The following is a 21,774-nucleotide window of genomic DNA, read 5'->3' on the forward strand; positions in this document are numbered from 1 at the left end:
TGTTCTTGGACATTGCAAACGAAAATAAATAAATAAAAGACCAAGCAAAAACGTTTGTTTATTCAACAAAAACAGGTGTTTACTATTCTACGTCTTAAAATTCCAAGCGTCAGAATGCTAACATTATTAAAACCCAACATTTTAGCATTTACCACGTTGCCACGATTATCAGGGCCAGTATAAACATGTGGAAACGCTGATTGTATGTTTAATTCAACATCTTCGCTGTTTACCGTCGCCTACATGTCAGCAGCTTGGGAGATTATAATGCTCCTTTACCCAACGCTGAAGTACAGAACTAACATAACATCTGAGGAAGACATATTGCTTTCGGGTTGCTTAGTTTCTGTAACTTTGTATCATGGCTTGTGTGATGCTGTGCTGTAATACTGGGGTTCCCAACATACACCACACTCCAGGATTCCCCAACGCCTCAGTGAACTAATACAGTGATATTAGACCTCAGATCTCACAGTACACTTTACTGATAATTATGCGAACTATAGCACAGTTAAGCAAATGAGGTCAGAATGCAACGCGCTGTATTTTTATTTTTTTTTATCAACATTTTATTTGTATTTTTTTCATACATAACACAACATAAAAAAACGATATATATATAAAAAATAAAATAAAATAATAATATAAAACAACAGACATATACTCAACATCTCAAAGTCCAGTCAAAAGGAGGGAGAAAAGGAAGTACAGAAAAAAAGAAACCCACGGAAGTCACTCCTCCATACAGTCACGTATTTCAAAGAGAAAGCACTGCCAAGCATCAATGGTAGAAGGCTTGGCCCCATTGATTCGTCCTGTTGTACATTCACAAGACACTATTTGCAGGAGGCTACGGATCCAATATGTTTTCCCACACATATGCGGTGTAAACCAGTTCTGTATAATGGTCTTCTTCGCAGCTGTAAAGCCAGCAAACAACATTCTCTTTTGCATCGAACTTATACAAAGACCAGAATCATCATTAAGAAGACACAAACTTGGGTTAACTGACCAATCAATTTGCAGTAAGGATGATAAAACCAGGTTTACATGTGTCCATAGACTAATAGTGATAGGACATTCCCAAAACATATGCAGAAAAGTACCTGATGATGTAGTATTACATATATGGCAGTTGAAATTTGATTGTAGTTTCATTTTGAATCTTTTGTAAGTAGTTATGTATGCTCTATGAATGACTTTGAAGTGAATAAGACGATGCGCCAGATTTTTAGATGTTAAACTGAGATTAGACCACACCCTCTCCCAGTCGACAGATAAATTAAGGTCAGATAATTCCCTATTCCAAATAGTTTTAATAGAAAGAGGTTTTATAATGCAATCAAGAATCTTATTATATATTAAGGAAGCAGATGGCCGACCAGCAGATGGTGCAATCCAGTCCCGCATAGGATGAGAGGAAATATGAGAAGACCAAGGAACGCCATACGCTTTGAGAGCGGAACGTAATTGAAGAAAGACAAAATATGCGGATGCTGGTAGACAAAATTTGGTTCTTAACGTCTGAAATGAACATAGGCCCTGGTTATCATATATATCACCGCACAACGCGCTGTATTTTTGTTGCTTTCCCTTACCACTGATCTATAGAGACAGTCCTACAAAGATATCAATACCACAATTAGTTTTAACAGTGAACAACCACTTTATATAGACATAAAAAAGGAGTTCAAAACCGCCTAGGTGTATTCTGCAAATGTAAACCGGATAAAGCATTGACACGCTATCGCACCTAAGATGCTGTCTGACAATTCCACCGACTGGGTTAAAACGTCCAAAGTATTTAAATTAAAATGACTTTTAACATTTAAAATAACACGCTATAATAAGGAATAATTGATGACGGGCCATTGAATTATTAGAAAAATATGTGCATTATTTTTCTATTAATTCAATGGTCCGGAGTCAATTATTCCGCTTATACTATGATTGCCACACCTCAACACATCGATGAGATGATATATTTCAAGGGATTCGTCCGGTTATTGTACTTAAATCGCTATTGTGAGTAGGGTTATTTATTCCGCATCTCATCCATTGCTTCCGTTGCTAATTCCAAAACGTCATTTTAGACCAAGTAACTGAGGCTTGAGCCGTTGATAACAGACAAATGCAGTTAATAACTAAATTATGAGAGCGAGAAAGAGAGAGATTGAGCGTGCGTGAATTAGCCTGCCTCTCTGAGTCTCTCATCAGTGCTTGGCAGCAGTGTCCCTAGTAGTGAAACTTTAAGTTAATTTTCCTCACGAACAGTGCCGTTGTTGCTTCGCTTGTGAGAAATGTCGTACTTTTAAGTTGCTAAACTACTGACAAAGTTGTCAGAGCAGCGCTAACAACATTAGCGCGTATGTTTTCATGTGTGTGAACTGTGTGTGTCTGTGAGGGAGAGAAAGCGGGAGAAATAAGAGTATGCGCTTTATGTACATAAAGCGTAATTTTGTGGCAAACCATGGAAATGATCTGTCGTTTTTATCCCATTGCTTACTATATTTATGTATTTGGCCAGTGTTGTTGGTTTTGGTTGTATTGCTGTTGTAAGGCCTTTTGAAATAACTGAAATCATTTGGCGAAGTGATACGGAACTGTAATGCGGTTGAGAGCTGCCTGGAACTACCTTCGCCGTGCGTTTCCCTGAAAATAATGGCACACCTTAGAACGTTCGTCAGCCAATCAGATTCAAGCATTCAACGGCCCCATAGTATAAATTAATATATTTTATTAATTAGAAGCTGAATTTAATAATTTATTATCACTGAGGCAACAAACCATGTTAAGTGTTTTCTTTATGGGAAATGTTTAACGTGCAGTTTTGCGCGTTCCGTAACTTGCTTTCATATCCTCATCTGTTTGCATCATCAGTAAGATTTGAGTTTGGTGTATTAAAATAGGCTTTTTTAAGATGAGCAAAATCTGTGCAGAACTGATCACTGCGAGATGCGCGTGCCGGTTAGAAAAGTGTCCGAGTTACATCCGCCTTGTTCTGATGTCATGTTGAAGTGTGCCAACAAAAAAAAACATAGCATAATTTTGTGCATGTAAAACTACTTACATCATGCATGCATACAGGCTAGAACAGTATGTCAATTAATGTGAGAACTAATGTTTTTCATTAATTATGAGTTTTCAAGCATGTTCATGTCATCCTTATAGCCTGCAGTAAATGGACAGACCCCAACATTGGCCAATCACAGCACATAGTTTGTAAATTCTGTTGACATCCAAATACGGTACACATCATTAACTAAGCATTAGCTTCTCATGACTTCATCATGTGTGTGGCCCCTCAACTAAAGTGGTGACTTGGTCCTTTTAAATATGGATAAACGGTGTGTTATTAATGGTGGCATAATTTTGAAATGACATGAATATGAACATGAAAGTTTAAGCTTTTGCACACAATGCACTGTGGACACAAAAAGACTTTGATCTCAACTTTCTGCTTTATTCTTGAACAGCAACCCAGTTCTTAACACAGTTAAATCAAAAGAAATGCACTGTAAAAAATAAAAAGTTCAGTTAATTAAAAAAATTAAGCTTTTTGCTGCAAAGCAATTATGAGTTTACTCAACTTCCGTAGTTAAAGTTATGCCAAATCATTGTAGAAAGTTGATTGAAACTGCTAGTTTAAGTTAGGTATACCTTCTTCAGTAAGCACATCTAACTAGTCATCATGAGTTTGTTTAAAGTTAAAAAGGGGGTTGAGTGAACTTTAAGAAACGAGTAGGGAGAACTACAGACCTGAAGCTCAGTAAACTCAAAAAAGCTTTGCAGCAAATTACCTTAATTTTTTAAGTTGGTTCAGCTTAATTTTCTTCTTTTAGTTTACAGCTGTAAATCTTGCATTCAAACTTCTTCCACAGATTCCTGTATGGCCTTCATTTTAAAAATCAAACACAGATTGCAAACCATACATCATTTTTACAGAAAAATATTTATTTGACAATTCTGCCAAGCGACACATTTTCTGTCAGCATGCAATGCAAAAATTGGACTCAGATATAGTTCTACGCCACTCATCATAATAATTCAAAAAATATATATAAAATAAAATTTAAATAAAATGAAATGAAAGGCAAAAAGAGAGAGGCAAAAATCTTAATTCTTTAAATGTTGTAATGCCTTTAAAGTGCTGGAGCAACAAAATTGTTGTCAAAGTGCCAGAATAACAATCTTAAAATGCTGCAGCAATAAACAAGACTTCAGAGTTTCAACATGCACTACGGCAATCAAGTATTACAACTGTTAAAAGAAAACTTGAAAGTCATAAAACCTTACATTAAAACTAAAAACTGAGAACTACAGACCTCTAGACTTGTGCTCAAACCTCTAGAACTACAGACAGGCACCTTATATTTGGGTTTGAATGGATGGTGGCAACGTCATCTTCAACGACAGTTAAGACCCCCATCTTCATCCCTTTTGTGCAAGTATCTTCTGGGTCTATGTCCTGCAGTAAAAAGCAGCATAAAGACAGAATCAAAACCCATTTTTTAATTGATTGAATTCTTCTGGACCACAAAGAGCTTTTTATATTGTTTGAGATAGGTCACCCAAAAATCACACATGCCGTAATTTTCCATTGTGTTTGTTTGGATATAACACTTTTATTTGTGCTGAAAGACACAACACACAGAAGGATGCGACTAGGATTATTAAATAAATACATTTTTGCCAACACTTTGTCTCCTCCATTCTACTCTTTAAACATGCAGTTAATTCTTTTTTATAAGTAAACTCAACACTGTGCTCAAAAAGTTGTCCACCTAACTTATAATTTTAAACTGAGTTATCAATTTGCAAGTTGAATTTTTTACAGTGTGCCTGGGAAGAGCTGAGAAGGATTTCAGTATATATACCATGAACTTTTAGTGCCTTTATCTGAAAACACTTAACAAACCCATAAAGCTGTTAAAGGAAATACAAAAATAAAAAAAAAGATGAAAAAAGGTTTCACAAACAGCTTGGTCTGTTATAAAAGGTAAAGAGCCACCTTTTAATGTAGCAAGATACTAATGTGGACTCCTCATGAATTATTTAATGCTGACCTAAAATAAAATACACAAATAAATGGCACAAACACATGGCATACAGAACATATACAAACTTGCTTAGTTCTTGTATCCAGTAAGGATCCATCATCTTTTTTCTTTAAGATAGCTGAAGCTGTGTACTGTATTTGGATGTCAACAGAATTTACAAACTATGTGCTGTGATTGGCCAATGTTGGGGTCTGTCCATTTACTGCAGGCTATAAGGATGACATGAACATGCTTGAAAACATTAATAAATAATTAATGAAAAACATTAGTTCTCACATTAATTGACATACTGTTCTAGCTTGTATGCATGCATGATGTAAGTAGTTTTACATGCACAAAATAATGCTATGTTTCTATGCATTGTAAGGGAATTGACAGTTAAAACCCGAGGTCCAGGTTTTGAATGAAGACCAGGAGTCAGAGATGCGATTAAAAAGCATCCAATGACGAACTTCTCCACTTACTCAGGAAAAGATGCCAACACACACATACACAGACAACACATATCTTCTGTTCGAGGTGGCCTAGCTCTGGCAAGAGTCTTATCAGCATTCAGCATGGTTCATTACACACACACACTATGCTTGTCTCTTTTTAGAGTGTAAAAATACAGAATAACGCAGCATTATTTAATATCTATTATGCAAAAACCAGTTAAATTGCTCAGTAAGCAATTAAACAATATCATAAAACAGCAGAACACATAAATATCACAGTTGTCCCAATCACTGTTGCTCATGTAGATGGGAGGTCACCCTGACATAATCATGGCACTGTGACCCTATGAACAGAATAGACTTCAGTATGGAACCAAGTCAATCATCAAATAATCTAGGATAGTTAAATACTGATCAATAACTTGATTAATAAACATAGTTAAATACTGATCAATAACTTGATTAATAAACACACAAGTTCATTATAAATAATGAAATAATAATATTGTGAAGGGTATGGTAGATCGGCATCCACTCCTTCAGCATGAATTCATGATGATTCATGTACCAAAATTATAGATTTATCCACAGTGGATAGTAAAGGCCTTTTTTTTGCGAAACAAAGAAAACATCATGATCATGCGTAATAAATCATAAATCATGGTGATGTACCCATCTTAGTTAATGTCTTAATTAATGTGTTGTTCATCCATGAAGTCATGATAGAAATACTTTGAATTCTTGTTAGTTCCTGATAATTCATGAGATATTAATGCATGAAGTAACGCATCATTCATGCATGAATTTATGCATGAATTCATGGTAATTTGTTGACCCTTATCTAAAATGTTACCATTATTTTAATATTATGGGAGGAGTAAAATTACCCTATGTGGTTTCAACAACCAGATGCATTTACATTTGTCCAGTTAGTCATCTGGAATGCGGCCCAGACCACCTCCTGAAGTGGTTTGAGCGATTGGATTTATATCCGTCTCGAATGCGTTTCAGAGGGCATTTACACCTAGTCTTTTCAGGATCGGATAGCTATCCGATCAGACAAAACGCATGAAGTGACCAGGTGTAAGCAGCCCCAAAGTGCAAGTGCAAAAAAGCCGTGTCTATTTCGTGCACAACTTGAACAAACTTCAACATGTAAAGTTGTCAGCTCTGTGGATATTGGCAATATCGTCAACAAGTTTCATTTATAATAATTACTAATATGGCTTCTTCTTATCGAGGTCTTAGCCTATATGCTGTGTTCTGTTAATGCATGGACTTCCTGTTATTTGAAGCGCACTTGCCATCCAGTAATCGCAAACAGCTTTGTGCTTTGTTACTTTTTAATAAACAAAATATCAGCTTTAAAATGATGCCAAATTCATAACGAAATTCAAATTATACGGTTTGGGTGCTGTTTAATGCGGACTACCAGCATACACTATCGGTAATATAAATACAATGTAGTCCGCGTGCACTCTGTCCGTGTATGCATCCGGATTGCGCACACATTGACACTTACATATTGACTTACACATTGATACATACATTGACACTTACATATATGACGTTTCAATTACATTTTCATTAAATACCCCGCGATGAATATAGTTTAAGTCATTGTGGATTTGAAAATGCATTCCGAGCGGAGCACGCCTTCTAGCTGTCAATCATTACATCAAGGCGGGGCTCAGCAACAGGACGCACAATAGGTCAATATTCACCATTAACCAAACACTTTTCACCTGCCTGAACATCTCTCCCCTTTTACACTTGGATTGATGCACATAAGCAAACACACAGTGCTATTCTACACTTATTTACTACCTTACCTTATATTTTATTACTCTCTTCTTTTAATCTGTAAAATTAAAATAAGTGTAAGCGCCGCTCAGAATGCATTTTCAAATCCACAATGACTTAAACTATATTCATCGCGGGGTATTTAATGAAACTGTAATTGAAACGTCATATAAGAAAATATAAAAGACATTTAAATCATCATTTTGCTACCCTTTTGGCTCAGAATGCATTTTGAAACTTGCATTGAATTTTTCTACAATTCTCCCGCGGTCTCACGATGGAAATGCAATCCCAAGTGCCCTACCCCTAATTCTAAATGCATTTAGGAAAAACTGCATTTAAATGAAATGTGTTTAATATGCATATTAAAACTAGTGTAGAATATGGCAAACTTAAATTATATAATTGAATTTTCATTTTCATTTTGCACTAAATGTTGCACATTATGGGAAAATGTAAATTTAAATACAGAAATACATTGCCATATTACATATTGCATTGGCATTGTGCATATTTTTTTCCGCACCCATGTTAACGGATTAAAGCGTTCACACTGCACACGGTTGATGAACAAAAAATGGCGGCGCGCACAGACGCATCGGCTTCTCTCTCTCCCGACAGAACGGTGTTTTCGTGTTTTTTGTCTTGTAAGTCGCAATGTTTTTGCACATCTTCGTCTCGTCTACCTGTCTTTAAGCGCGCATACAGTCGTGAGTTTCTGCTCGATGTCAGCAGAATCACATTTTTTTAGTTAAACTCAGCACACGCCGAAGAGCTTCGGGACCTCGGTCTGCTCCGAAAGCCTACTCCATCACCGACCCCCACTACTGCATCTCGCCCACAGCGGAGGTGCCACAAGCGGCGTGAGAGGAAGCAGAAGAGGGGTAAGCGCGGAGGTATCCGAGCTAGGGTAGCAGCCAACCCAAGCCAGCTATCCCCACCATCGTACTGGCAAACGTACTCTTTGGACAATAAACTGGACTACATCCGACGACTACGCTCTACTCAGTGGACTGTAAGCGACTGTTGGGTTTTTGTGTTTACGGAAACATGGCTTAACAACAGCGTACCGGACTGCGCCATACAGCTCGACCAGCTAACATGCTATCGAGCTGACAGAGCTCTCGTCGAGGGAGGTAAGATCCGCGGTGGCGTGCTTTGTCTTTACATCAATGATGCATGGTGTCGCGACGCTGTTGTGGTCTGCAAACACTGCTCACCCCTGGTGGAGTTTATGATTATTAAGTTCCGGCTGTTCTATCTGCCAAGGGAATATACAGCCATACTGCTCGTTGCTGTATACATCCCTCCCAGCTCCAGCAACAACAACAGGAGTGAGGCACTAAATGAACTGTACCAGCACACCAGTGAGCAGCAGACAGCCCACCCAGATGCTTTTCTCATCTTGGCTGGGGATTTCAACCACGCAGACTTAAAGAGTGTGTTCCCAAAAATACATCAACACATAGACTTTCCAACAAGGGGAAAAAATACCCTGGACTTTGTTTACACCACCCAGAGAGGAGCCTACAAGGCCCTCCCCCACCTCGGAGCCTCAGACCACATCACTGTCATGCTAATGCCTGCATACAAGACCGCTCGTCAAAGTCATCAAACCAATACACAAACAGATTCAAGTGTGGCCGGAAGGGTCGTCAGAGGCACTTCAAGACTGTTTTGACACCACTGACTGGAATATGTTTAAACAGGCTGCCACATACAACAACACTACAGACCTCCAGGAGTACTCGGAGACTGTTACTGCCTACATCTCCAAGTGCATTGATGATGTAACAGTCACAAAGTTCATCACTGTCCGGGCCAACCAGAAGCCGTGGATGACAGGGGAGGTCTACAGACTTCTGAAGGCTCGGAACGCTGCCTTTAGAGCTGAGATGAGGAGGGCCTGAAGACAGCTAGGGCCAACCTATCCCGCGGCATCAGAGAGGCCAAGAGACAGTACTCCAGGAGGATAGCCCATCGTTTCAGCGACAGCAGAGACACTCGGAGCCTGTGGCAGGGGATACAGACCATTACGGACTACACGCCCCCACCACAGACCTGTGGCAAAACCATCCCCCTGCTGAACGAGCTGAAGGCCTTCTTTGCTCGCTTTGAGGCACAAAACAGCACCACTGCACAGAAGACCCCACCTCCTCCCGGCGACCAGGTGATGACGCTGTCCCCGGACAGTGTGAGGAGATCCCTCAGCAGGATCAATGCACGCAAAGCTCCGGGTCCTGACAACATTCCTGGGCGTGTACTGAGAGACTGTGCAGAGGAACTCACTGATGTCTTCACAGACATCTTCAACATCCCGCTAAATCAGGCCGTTGTCCCCACATGCTTGGTGCAGTGACAACAATCTCTCTCTGAATGTGGAGAAGACGAAGGAGATTGTTGTTGACTTCAGGAGAGTACACACTCAGCATGCCCCTCTCTCCCCTCCCTCCAGGACATTTACAACACCCGTCTCACCCGCAAAGCCCTCCGCATTGCAGGTGATCCCACCCACCCGACACACAGCTTCTTCAGTCTGCTGCCATCAGGGAGGAGACTGCGGAGTCTCCAGGCGAGGACCAGCAGACTGAAGGACAGCTTCATACATCAGGCTGTCAGGAAGCTGAACTCCCTCCCGTCCTTGCCCCCCCTCCCCTCTTTTACCCCATGTAACACTGAACTCTGACACTATGAGACCCCCTCCCCCGCCAGCTCCCCACACCCCCAGGACCTGCCACCCCCACCAACTTAAAAACTGTGACCAGCACCTGTCACTTGTGCAGCATTGGACTGATCAATACCTCATCCAGCATTGACTGCAAACTACCTCATCTGATAGTCTCATAAAAAGACTGTTCTCCTGTCAATTTAACAGACTGATAAGCTCTTCTTGCACTACACATATATCTGCACAGTTTTGTTTTATTTAACTGGTTTGCACTCTATCTATTCTGCCATGTGCCTTATGTCACTTTATCTATCTCTTTTTTATTTTTCTACAATGTCCTCAGGTTGATAAGCTCTTTTTGCACTACAAATATATCTGCACAGTTTTGTCTTTATTTAACTGGTTTGCACTATCTGCCATGTGCCTTATGCCACTTTATCTATTTCTTTATTTTTTCTACAATGTCCTTATTTGTATAGCTGTATAGTTGTATGTACATAGTTTAAACTGTATTATCTGTATTTGAACGTGTTTAATGTTAACTGTATGCACCAAGGGTCTGAGAGTAACGCAATTTCAATTCTCTGTATGTATGTGCCGTACATGTGGAAGAATTGACAATAAAGCAGACTTGACTTGACTTGACTTGGTTGTGGTCCAGCAGTGCATTCCAGGAGCGGTGCGTCTTCAGCAGTGCAGAGATCGTTTCCGCACCGAGTTTACTTTTGCTGTGCTGCATGCGCTGAATTAAAGTGACAGCGCATTGTTCACAGTAAAAAGAACATGGATTGACATGGAAGTGTAGTAATTTCACAATAAATAGATATAATAAACTTCTACTGTGTTTCACACACTTTTTGGCTAGGTTTAAAACAAATAAAAGTGCACTTTTAGATAAACAAGGCAACATGCACTTGTGTCTTGTGGAGGTAGAAAAACAAAGTTCTTTAAGACCCGCGGGACTGTTTGTAATAAAGATTTAAATGTAAAAGGCACAAGAGTCCACTGTTAACTGTCAGTGGTAAGTTTTAATTTAAAATATTCGTGAAAAATAAGTTATATGCTGTGTTTAAATGTGTTTCCACTTGCTTGATCAACTCAATATACAAATCTAGAAGCCAATGCATTTAATAAGTTAAGTGTTTAAGCATGAATATGTCTCTGAAAGATTGTGTAACTGTACGGTGATAAAAGAGGATCACAATGCTGAAAAAGCACTTCCAGTATAGGCTAACAACATTTGGATTTGAAATCAAAATGATCGATTTTGCTTTAAGACCTGCAGGACAGTTTGTAATAAAGATTTAAATAAGGCATGAGAGCTGACTGTTTCTGTCAGTGGTTTTAATTTAAAATATTTGTGATAGCAAAGTGTAATTTCTACAGTGTTGTCACATGAAAAGCTATAATAAAATATTTACAAAAATGTGAGGTATATGTATGTGTTTGTGTGTGTGTGTATATATTACTTCCAAAAACAAAAATATATGTACACTTATTTATATAAATGTATAATTTTAAAGATACAATTATCTCTAAAATATTTTTTATAGAAAAATATCTATAAACATTATTATAACGCTTTCTATAATTTAGTAATAGAAATAAATGCACTCGTTATGTAAAAAAAATTTTTTTTTTTTTTTCAAAGTTCAAAATAAATAGAGACTTATGTTACTTCTTTCTTGGAATAAAGATATGTACATGTTTTAATTTTAATTTTTTTGTCCTTTCTCTCACGCTGTCTCTCATAGGTATCCGTGTTTGATTGAGATTCATAGACCGTCATCTACTTTCCTGTGCAACAAAGCACCCCAGCTGTGGTTGGCATTGCTCATCTTGAAAGTGGAAAGTTTCTTTGTGTGTTTTGTGTTTGGCTGCTGAACATTGTGTGAAGCATTGTGAGACTGAGTGGAGTTAAAAGTTAAAATCTCAGAAAGCAGCATCTCACAGCCAGTTATACTTTACATCAGCCAGTCTGCCTGATACTTCACAGTGCCCAAAAGCTAGTTAGGTAGATGGTTGTTATAGTCCTCAGTCACTAGGTGGCTGTGCAATGTCTAATTTCTTGTCATCTCTCACTCTTTTTTTTTTTTCATAGGGAAAATAAATTGTGGTTCTTACATTTGTTTACCACACTTCTTTATGAAGTGCCAAGGGTTGCATCTCAAAAATGCCTTAAACTGGAGTTCTAGGGGTGGCACGGTAAACTGTATGGTTCACAGGGAAAATTCCAAATTGAAGTGATCATCCCTATCCCCTTGGAGTGGGGACATTGCCGTGCTGCATTGTCACAGGAACATCCCAGCTGAAGATAATGATGAAATTACGTCTCTCCCTTTGCCAAGTGCATTCCAAATTACGAAATAATGACATGCACTTGCCCTGCTCACTCCAAAGTCCACTTCCATAGATCACTTCCATTTGAAATGTCCCCCGTGAACCGTACCGTTCGGTACGCGTACCGTGCCACCCCTAGAGTTTACATATTTTTGCCATTCCAAAATTAGATGGATGAGCCAGTGTAAAACCACATCAGAAATGTAGTTTAGTGTTTAGAACAGTGCTATGTTTTGAGTAGTGGCCCACAATTAGTGTATGTTGGTAATGAGCAAAATGGAAACCCTGAAAATGCTTGAATTCTTGTGAATCAGTTATTGTTCTACAAAGAAGCTTTTCATATTTTATTTGCATATTGTGTACTTTACCTGTGTATGAGAAGTATTTTGGTTACCACCCATCTTATAATTTCTACAATTTCTTAGGCTACTGTTAAAAGTCTTGTTTGCTTGATTTTTTGAGGTTTAGGTCTGTTTGGCTTTCGTTTGATTTGACCAACTGTTAGAGAGGCAAACTCCGCTTTCAGAGAATGTCTTCACACAATTGAAAGCACTAATAAAATTCATTTAATTTTTCTCCTTAAAAAAAACAGTTTTCAAGTTGGTGTAACATTTTGCTTCCTTTATGCAAATGCAAATTATAAATTGGTCCAAATGCAGTTTCAGTTTAATAGCAATAATGTCTCAAAATTGAAAGCCATAGAGCCTAATGTTTTATATTGTATTTTGTAATCTTATAATAAACCTTGTTTAAAACATTGCAGCAATGCTTCGTTGTTCATTGTTCTGTGCTTCCAAGATGGTTAACTGGTCTTGAATAAAGGCAAATGATATCGGCGAGGCTGGTTAATGGGCCAGTATTTGGCTAATTTGGGGGGTTTAACCATGCCTGATGAAAGGTCTTTTGTGTCATAAATATTATGTCACAAATATTTACAGTGAATTTATAAGTAAATGCCTTATTTCTTTTTTTAAAAATCAGTGTGTCTGCATGTTAAGGTATCGTTTTTCTTTAGAAGTATCTTTCAATTAACTCAATTTGTTCACTCACTTCCTGATTTTAAATGACATTAGCCTTTATGTAACACCGATTTACATTGAAAGTGCTAGATTACAGCAGAGATTTGAATGTGCACAGTTTGTCGTGATTCCCATGACATTGGTAATAAATAGCATATTTAGCCGAAACAATAAAATTATTGCAAAAATAAGTAATTTTTTTTTATATCTATGCAAATGTATTCCATGTATTTAATTGTATACGTGTGTTATTTGAAATCACATTTTGGCAAAATACCAGTAAGTAGAGTATAGGTGTATCAAAAAAATTAAATGAAATAATCTTCAGTCTGTCCATTTCTCAAATGTAAGAATGGTAAATGAATCTTATTGAACAACTGAGAGCTTCACAGGAAACTGCTACATTGCGTTCTATTAATCCAGTCACCAGTGAACCCCTTCTTGTCACTCTAGTCTAGAACAAAGTACTTCTATAATAATAATTTTGCATTTTATTTAATAGCGCCTTTCAAAACACCCAAGGTCACCTCACAAAATGAAAAATACAAATCACAGCATAAAACAAAAACACACAACAAACTCTGTACATATACAAGTAAAATGCAGTAGAGACTCAGTAATACAGATCATAAAAAAGCCTGTATAAAGATATATGTTTTAAGACGTGTTTTAAAAGTCAGCAAGCAATTGCTATTGCAAATATCATTGGGAAGGGAATTCCATAGGCGGGGGGCAGCATAGCTAAAAGATCTGGCACCCATGGTAGTTAGTCGAAGTTGATTAAGGTATTGAGGTGCAAGATTATGAAGTGCCTTTAAGTAAGTAGCAAGATCTTAAACTCTACCTGATACTTTACTGGAAGCCAGTGCAACTGCTGAAGAACTGGAAAAATGTGCTCATTAAAAGGTGTTCTAGAAAGAACACGAGCTGCAGAGGTCTGAACCAACTGGAGCTTATGTAACAATTTAGCGGGAACACCAGTGAAAAGGGCATTACAGTAGTCTATACGTGAAGTAACTAAAGCATGAACAAGAACTGCTGAATTATTGGTAGAAAGAAAGGGACGGAGATGGTTAATATTACGCAAGTGGAAGTATGCAGTCCTCGTTAAATTTGAGTTTCAAAGGATAGTGTGCTATCCATAACGACACCCAAACTTTTAACCTGTGAAGAAGGAAGTATTGCATTATTTTCAATGAACAAAAAAATAATTAGATTTAGACAAAACAGATCTAGTGCCAATAAGTAGGGCCTTAGTTTTGTTGCCATTTAGCTTAAAAAATTAGCTGAAAGCCAATGTTTAATTTCAACTAAACAGCTAGATAAAGATGGTGGTGGAAAAGAACCAGTGGGTTTGGCAGACAGGTAAAGTTGGGTGTCATCCGCATAACAATGAAAATGAACACCATGTTTCCTCAAAATGTAACCAAGAGGAAGTATATAAATAATAAAAAGAAGCGGGCCCAAAACAGAACCCCGGGGAACCCCAGTGGTAACTGTTGATATTCTTGATCTAAAATGTTTTAATTGAATACATTATGTCCAGAAATATATGACCTAAACCAAGACAGAGGAGTGCCAGTGATCCCAATAGAAACCAACCTGTCAAGAAGTATCTCATGTGGGACAGTATCAAAAGCAGCAGTCAAATCAAGAAGGACAAGTATGGTTAAAAGCCCAGAGTCAGCTGCCAACAATCATTGGTTATTCTAACAAGAGCAGTCTCAGTGCTATGGTGAGGACGAAAGCCAGATTGAAATTGTTCATACAAATTATTATTAGAGAGATGTTCTTGAATTTGAATTGCAATACACTTTTCTATTATCTTAGAGATAAACGGTAAGTTAGAAATTGGACGGAAATGATCAAAGTTAAATGGATCAGCCCCATACTTCTTAAGTATGGGAGTAATAATAGCAGATTTTAAAAATAACGGTACAGAACCAGAGACAAGTGAAGCATGAACAATTTTAGTAATCAATGGCAACAAGGATAGTATTAGGGAATGCATTAATTAACATGAACTAACAATGAAAAATATATTTTTTACAGCATGTTAATTCTTCATTGATAGTATGAACTAACAATAAAAATATTTAGTTCATTGTTAGTTCAATGTTAGAAAAATGGTCATGTTGAAAAGATAAAACTTTAAATTTTAATAATATATTAACACATTTTGGAATTAATTTTGATCAACATTAAATGGTATATAATTATTAATGATGTTAACTAACAACAGTTGAATAATGTTGTTTTTTAACATTGGTTAATTCACAAATAACATTAAGTATTAACAATATATTTTTATTAACAATACATATATATTTATTTATTTGTGTAAGTAAACATTATTCATATTAGTTCATGGAAAAATAAATCATTAAAATATACTTATAAATTATTAAAAGCTTAGGTAACTATAATAATGTCTCATTTGTTAACATTAGTAAATTTATTAACTAACATGAACTACCAATGAAAAATATATTTTCACAGCATTTATTAATGTTTGTTGATGTTAGTTAATCAAAATGTTTGTTAATTCACAGTGCATTAACTAATGTTAACAGATACAAACTTAAAATTTTAATAATGTGTAAGTTTTGAATATTAACTAACATTATTAAATACTATGTATAGTTGCATGCGAAAGTTTGGGAACCCCTTGCAGAATCTGTGAAAATGTAAATAACTTTAACAAATTAAGAGAGATCATACAAAATGCATGTTATACATTTTTGTGCTGCAAATAATAATTTGAAACTAATTTGATACTGACCTATGACATCCCGTGACATCTGATCTTACATAATCTCATGATGTAACAGTAAAACAGTTCAGCTCACAGACGAAGACTAAGATGACATGCAGGCAAAACCTTTTCACAAATACTTATAGATCATTCAAATAATAAAAAGAAAATGGTAATAGATCATAAAACGTGTTGGCAACAATGTACAATAAGGTCTCTTTGGTTAACATTATTTAATGCATTAACTAAGGTGAACTAACAATGAACAATCTATTTTTAGATCTTTTTTTCTTTTTTTAATGTTAGTTAATACTAACATTAAAAATAAATATAAATTTTTTGTTAATTCAGGTATATAAACTAATGTTAAGATACAACTTTAAATTTTAATAATGTATTACATTTTGGGCTTGACCTTAATTAACATTAATAAATATTATATAATCATTGTTCATGTTAACTAGTATAGTTCAGGAATATAGATTTTAACATTAGTTAATTCAAAACTTACAAACTAAGTATGAACAACATATTTTTTACTGTAATTATTTTAGTTAGTAAACAATTGTTTATCTTAGTTCATGGTATAGTAACTGGTGTACATTAACTAGAAATTTTAATTAATAATGTAGTAGTCGGTTTTAAACATAATTAACTAAGATTCATAAATGCTGTAAAAACAGGGTTCGAATTACGGGGAGCTAAGGGGAGCTCGGCTCCCCTGAAAAGGACCTGGGCTCCCCTGAAAGCCTACTTTGAGACATTTAGGGGGAGCTCTAAAACACTGTCCATTTTTTGTGTCGCATATAGATTTTGATTTTCTGTACATTAATGTTCCTGAAATAAATGATGATATTAAAAATGTGTCAATGTTGTGTGTTTATTCGCTTATTACATTACTATTTCCGAACATCTGTTTTGTTTTGTTTTTTTTTCTATTTCCGAACATCTGTCTCCACTAATAAATGCAATGCTGTGTCTCCTGCTGTGACCATCCATGCATGGCGGCACTGCACTGAAATTACTACGTTTACGTCACCACTTGAACTTCTCACTGAGTTGGTATTTGAATGTTAGCTTAACTTCAATTCAACTAGCTTAACTTCAATTGCCGTGAATTCTACTGACAGCAAGTATCGCAAAAAGTTGCGTGAACAAAGCCTCTCCTCGCTTCTCTTCGTGGATCTGAATGGACCCCCTTTGGAGCAATTTGACCCTCTGCCTTTTGTATCATCTTTGATTAAAGCCGTCACCGACCCTCAACATCCTGGGTTACAGGACGGAAAGCAAAGACAGAAGACCCCAGGCCTCTGTGGTCACTTCTGATTTAAGGTAAGAATCATGGAATTACTTACTTGATCTGTGCGTTTGTGAGGATTGGCCCTAATCCTATTTAATATTGATGTATTTTTTTTATGATTGTTATGTGAGTTATTCTGTTTTTATCATGATTTGCATGATGTAGGCCTAAGCGCAGTTGATTCAGAACCGTGGACAGAGCTGTTTGCCCTAACACTGACAACACTGACTGACGCTTGCGTTTTGAAGTAAACGGTTAAGTAAACAATAGGTTTACTGTAAACCTATTGTTTTAAATGCCCGAACATGCACCAAAAGCGTTAAAGTCAGTCAGGGAGGATCGGAAAATAGGGCTCCCCCGAAAGCCACTTTGTAATTCGAACCCTGGGGGGGAGTGAATGTCCAGTGCTCTCTCCACCCTCAATACCACGACTGAAGTGGCCTTGAGCAAGGCACCGAACCCCCAAATGCTCCCCGGGCGCTGCAGCATAAATGGCTGCCCACTGCTCCGGGTGTGTGTTCACTGTGTGTGTGTGTGTGTGTTCACTGGTGTGTGTGTGTGTGTTCACTGCTGTGTGTGTGCACATTGGATGGGTTAAATGCAGAGCACGAATTCCAAGTATGGGTCACCATACCTGGCGGTATGTCACTTCACTTATATTGTTATGTGTATCGTCCAGCTGACAAATAAATTTATACATCAGATTTCTCATTAAAGCACGGAATGACTGTACTCTTCCCTTACAGAATAAATCACTTGCACTGTTCCGTCCTGGTCTTGCATAGTGCAAGATGATTTGTTGTGCAATATCTAATCAAATTGAGTTTTTGTGTGAGGGAGTGTTTATAAAAAGTGTCTAGTGTACATTCAGAGAAAAGAGAAAAGAGTGTGTTACTACAGGTGGCCCACTCACCTGTGTGTAGCACACTCAGAATTGCACTTAATTGGGTTTCAGATCCAAGATGGTGGTGCAGCCAGACGCTGCGGCTACTCTGGGTTCTAAAGTGCTTTTATGTCTTTTATTCTCATCTCTTCGCCTCCTAATAATCTCACTTTACTGCTAATTCATAAGGAAATCACTTCAAAACACATCTTTGCTCGCCAAAGCCTTTTGGAAATCGGCAGTGCATACAAACACCAACTCTCGCCGGCAGCTACTGAGAAGCTTCGAGGCCTTTCGAAACCGTGGCCTTGTCCACTGTCGTTACCTGCACAAAGCGTCGTCGCCAGCGGTGTGAGAGACGACATTATGCTCTCAAATGTTCGCTTGCTGGAAAATAAACTGGACTTCATTCAACTCAGTCAGTCTACACAGGAGAGACAAGGGATTACTGTGTTTTTATCCTCACTGAAACATGGCTAAACGACAACTCTGCCATTCAGCTGCATAATAGCTGGTGACTTAAACCTCGCAAACCTAAAGACAGATTTGCAGAAGTTCTACCAACATGTGAACTTTGCAACAAGGGGAAACAACACACTGGACTTTGTTTATCCAACAGAGAAAAACACACACACAAGATTGCACCCCACCTCGGATACTCAGACCACATCTCTGTTATGCTAATTCCAGCATAAGCAGATCAAAAGCAGATCACAGTTTGGCCAGACAATGCTACCTCAGCACTGCCGGACTGCTTCCAGGACACAGACTGGAACATGTTCAGAGGGGCAGCCACCTACAACCATCACACAGACTTACAAGAGTACACTGAAACAGTGACTGCTTGCATTAAGAAGTGCATAGGTGATGTGACAGTCACCAGGACCATCACCACATGAGCCAACCAGAAGCGATGGAAGAGGTTCACGGGCTGCTAAAAATCTGAGATGAGGCATTCAGATCAGGAGATAAGGCAGCTCTCAAAACAGCAAGATGGCATCAAGAAGGCAAAACATCAATATGCTAAAAAAAAATCAACAATAGCTTCAGTGACAGGAAAGGCACCCGAACCCTGTGGCAAGCCATTTAGACCATCACTAGCTATAAGCCCCTGCCACAGGCCAGTGACGATGACATATCCCTGCCAGATGCACTCAACCACTTCTACTCATGATTTGAGATACAGAACGACACACCTGCACAAAATCTGCCAGGTGCTCTGTCTGTCTCCAGCTGACGTAAGAAAGACCCTGTCCAGGATTAACCCATGTAAGGCTGCGGGCCCTGACAACATACCTGGCCGTGTACTGAGAGACTGTTCTGTACAGCTGATGGATGTCCTAACGGATATCTTCAATACCTCATTGGGCCAGGCAGTCGTCCCCATGTGTCTCAAATCCAAATAAGGTCTAATTATCAATAAAACCAATGTTGAAGAACACACCAACAGGTGTTTACCATAGACTGTAAAAAAGATGGACGACTCACCTTCACTCACTTACATTGAAGAAAAGTGAAGCAGCCATTGTCATCACAGTTAACAAATAAGCAACCGCAACTTCAAAAACAAGCCCAATATTTTTGGGATTATTTATTAGCATCAATATTATTTATTATCAATTATTTATTACCAATAAATGAGTCTGCAACATATTTAACTGAAACCACTCTTTTATCTGAAAAGCAAAAACAGAAGCTATTTTTCAAAAATTTGAAAACTGCAACAAAACTCATCTTCAATCACCTGTGAGTAGAATAGGATTGGAGAGATGGAAAAGGAGAAAAGCACAAGAGCTTCAAAGGGGAGCTGTAACATAGCCACATAGTTATAGCCTAAAACACATACGGGTCATTCTTGGGCCATCAATGTGGCAATATTTGTTTTTAAAGACTCCTTGAACTGCCACCTTAACGTGGTGGAGGGGTTTGAGTACCCGAATGAACGTAGGAGCTATGTTGTCCGGGGCTATATGCCCCTGGTAGGGTCTCCCAAGGCAAACAGGTCCTAGGCGACGGGTCAGACCTAGGACACGCTGGAGAGACTATGTCTCCCGGCTGGCCTGGGAACGCCTCGGTGTCCCCCCCGAGCTGGAGGAAGTGCCTAGGGAGAGGGAAGTCTGGGCATCTCTGCTTAGACTGCTGCCCCCGCGACCCGGTCCCGGATAAGCAGAAGAAGATGGATGGATGGATGGATGACTAATTATAAAGAATTCCAAGCACCACAAAACTGCTTGTCCTCACAGCCATATACAGAGGGTAAGCGCTTTATTTTGAGGTCAAAAACAGGTTTTTCTACCAATTAAAATAAAATAATGTATACATAACTATCAAATAAATGACATAAAAAACTAAATACCAAATAAATATTACCGAAAAATAAATTTTGTAATTTTGTAAATATTAAAATTATTATATTAAATTATATATATTATATTAAAAAGGAAATATTATATTCTATTGTAAGAATTACAGAACCTCAGAAACTTTGAACTTCTGAGATGGACAACACACACACAGTGCATTAACATACCCCTTTTGGCGGCCACCAGAGGACGCTTCCGCTTCCGGCACACACCCAGACTGAGATCACACACACACAAACACACACAGGGCCTTGCCCTTTTTGCCTATTTTTAATATTTTTCTTTGTGATCCCGTTTGCAACTGAACCTGCTTTTACGACGACAGTGGGGCTTTGACAGCCTTAGTCAAACGGGTTGGCGCGTTTGGTCGGGTTGTTAGTTAGTACGCTATACGGAACCGTTTGCCACTGAACCTGCTTTAACGACGACAGTGGGGCTTCGACTGCCTTATTCAAACGGCTTTTCTATAACGTGTGAATATATCCACTATAGCGTTCTATAACAAATCCGATCAGAGTGCCAGTTTATCACTAGTTTTATTCTGATTCTCGAGTCTGCTATTAGCTTATAGCCCGTTAGCATCGGCAGCGTGGCTGCCGCTAATCTCGCTTACATTGCAAATCCTCTATTCACACACATTACCATTGTTTCACTGTTACTTGCTTAAATGGCGGATTTGTGTCTACCTTTGAGTGCAGGTGAGGACACGTTCGAGCTGCATTCGGTGCAGCTGGAGCTGGAGGCCGTGGAGAAGCAGATCCGCGACCTGGTGGAGAAACAAGCCCAGCTGAGAGAGAGGAGAGCCGCGCTGGAAACATACAGCATGCTGCTAACACTCCCATCACCTCTACTCCGTGTGTTTCTCTGCACAGACCCTGTGCACCCAGGACTCGATCTTCCCAGATGTCCTTCACTCCGGCGCCGGGACACCACAGACCCTGGGTGCTGCAGCAGCGGAGGACGCGAGCCAGGCCTCGGATGACGACCCCCCCCCCCCCCCCCCCTGTCTTCGAGATCTCCACAAGGAACAAATTCGCCCCCCTCCGCGAGACAGAATGCGACGTTGTTATCATCGGAGACTCCATTGTCCGGCACGTCCGTGCTACGCTAGCTGAAGGTAAAGTACACGCTTCTAACATCCCCACC

General features: G+C 38.5%; 1 protein-coding gene across 2 annotated transcripts in view; it reads left to right on the forward strand.

Annotated features, from left to right (window-relative positions):
- Positions 1-13,071, forward strand: part of LOC306875783 (gap junction gamma-1 protein-like) — a 31,595-nt gene extending 18,524 nt beyond the window's left edge. Inside the window, exons 3-4 of one of the 2 annotated variants that reach the window (XR_013784768.1) lie at positions 11,723-12,156; positions 12,448-13,071. The gene's annotated coding sequence lies outside the window, so the exon portion shown is untranslated. Of the gene's footprint in view, positions 1-11,722 lie in introns of both variants that reach the window. The other variant, XM_079426509.1, reaches the window with a different exon arrangement.
- The last annotated feature ends 8,703 nt before the right edge of the window (positions 13,072-21,774 follow it).

This window comes from Barbus barbus, assembly GCF_936440315.1.
Source record: "Barbus barbus genome assembly, chromosome: 10".
NCBI classification, from domain to species: domain Eukaryota; kingdom Metazoa; phylum Chordata; class Actinopteri; order Cypriniformes; family Cyprinidae; genus Barbus; species Barbus barbus.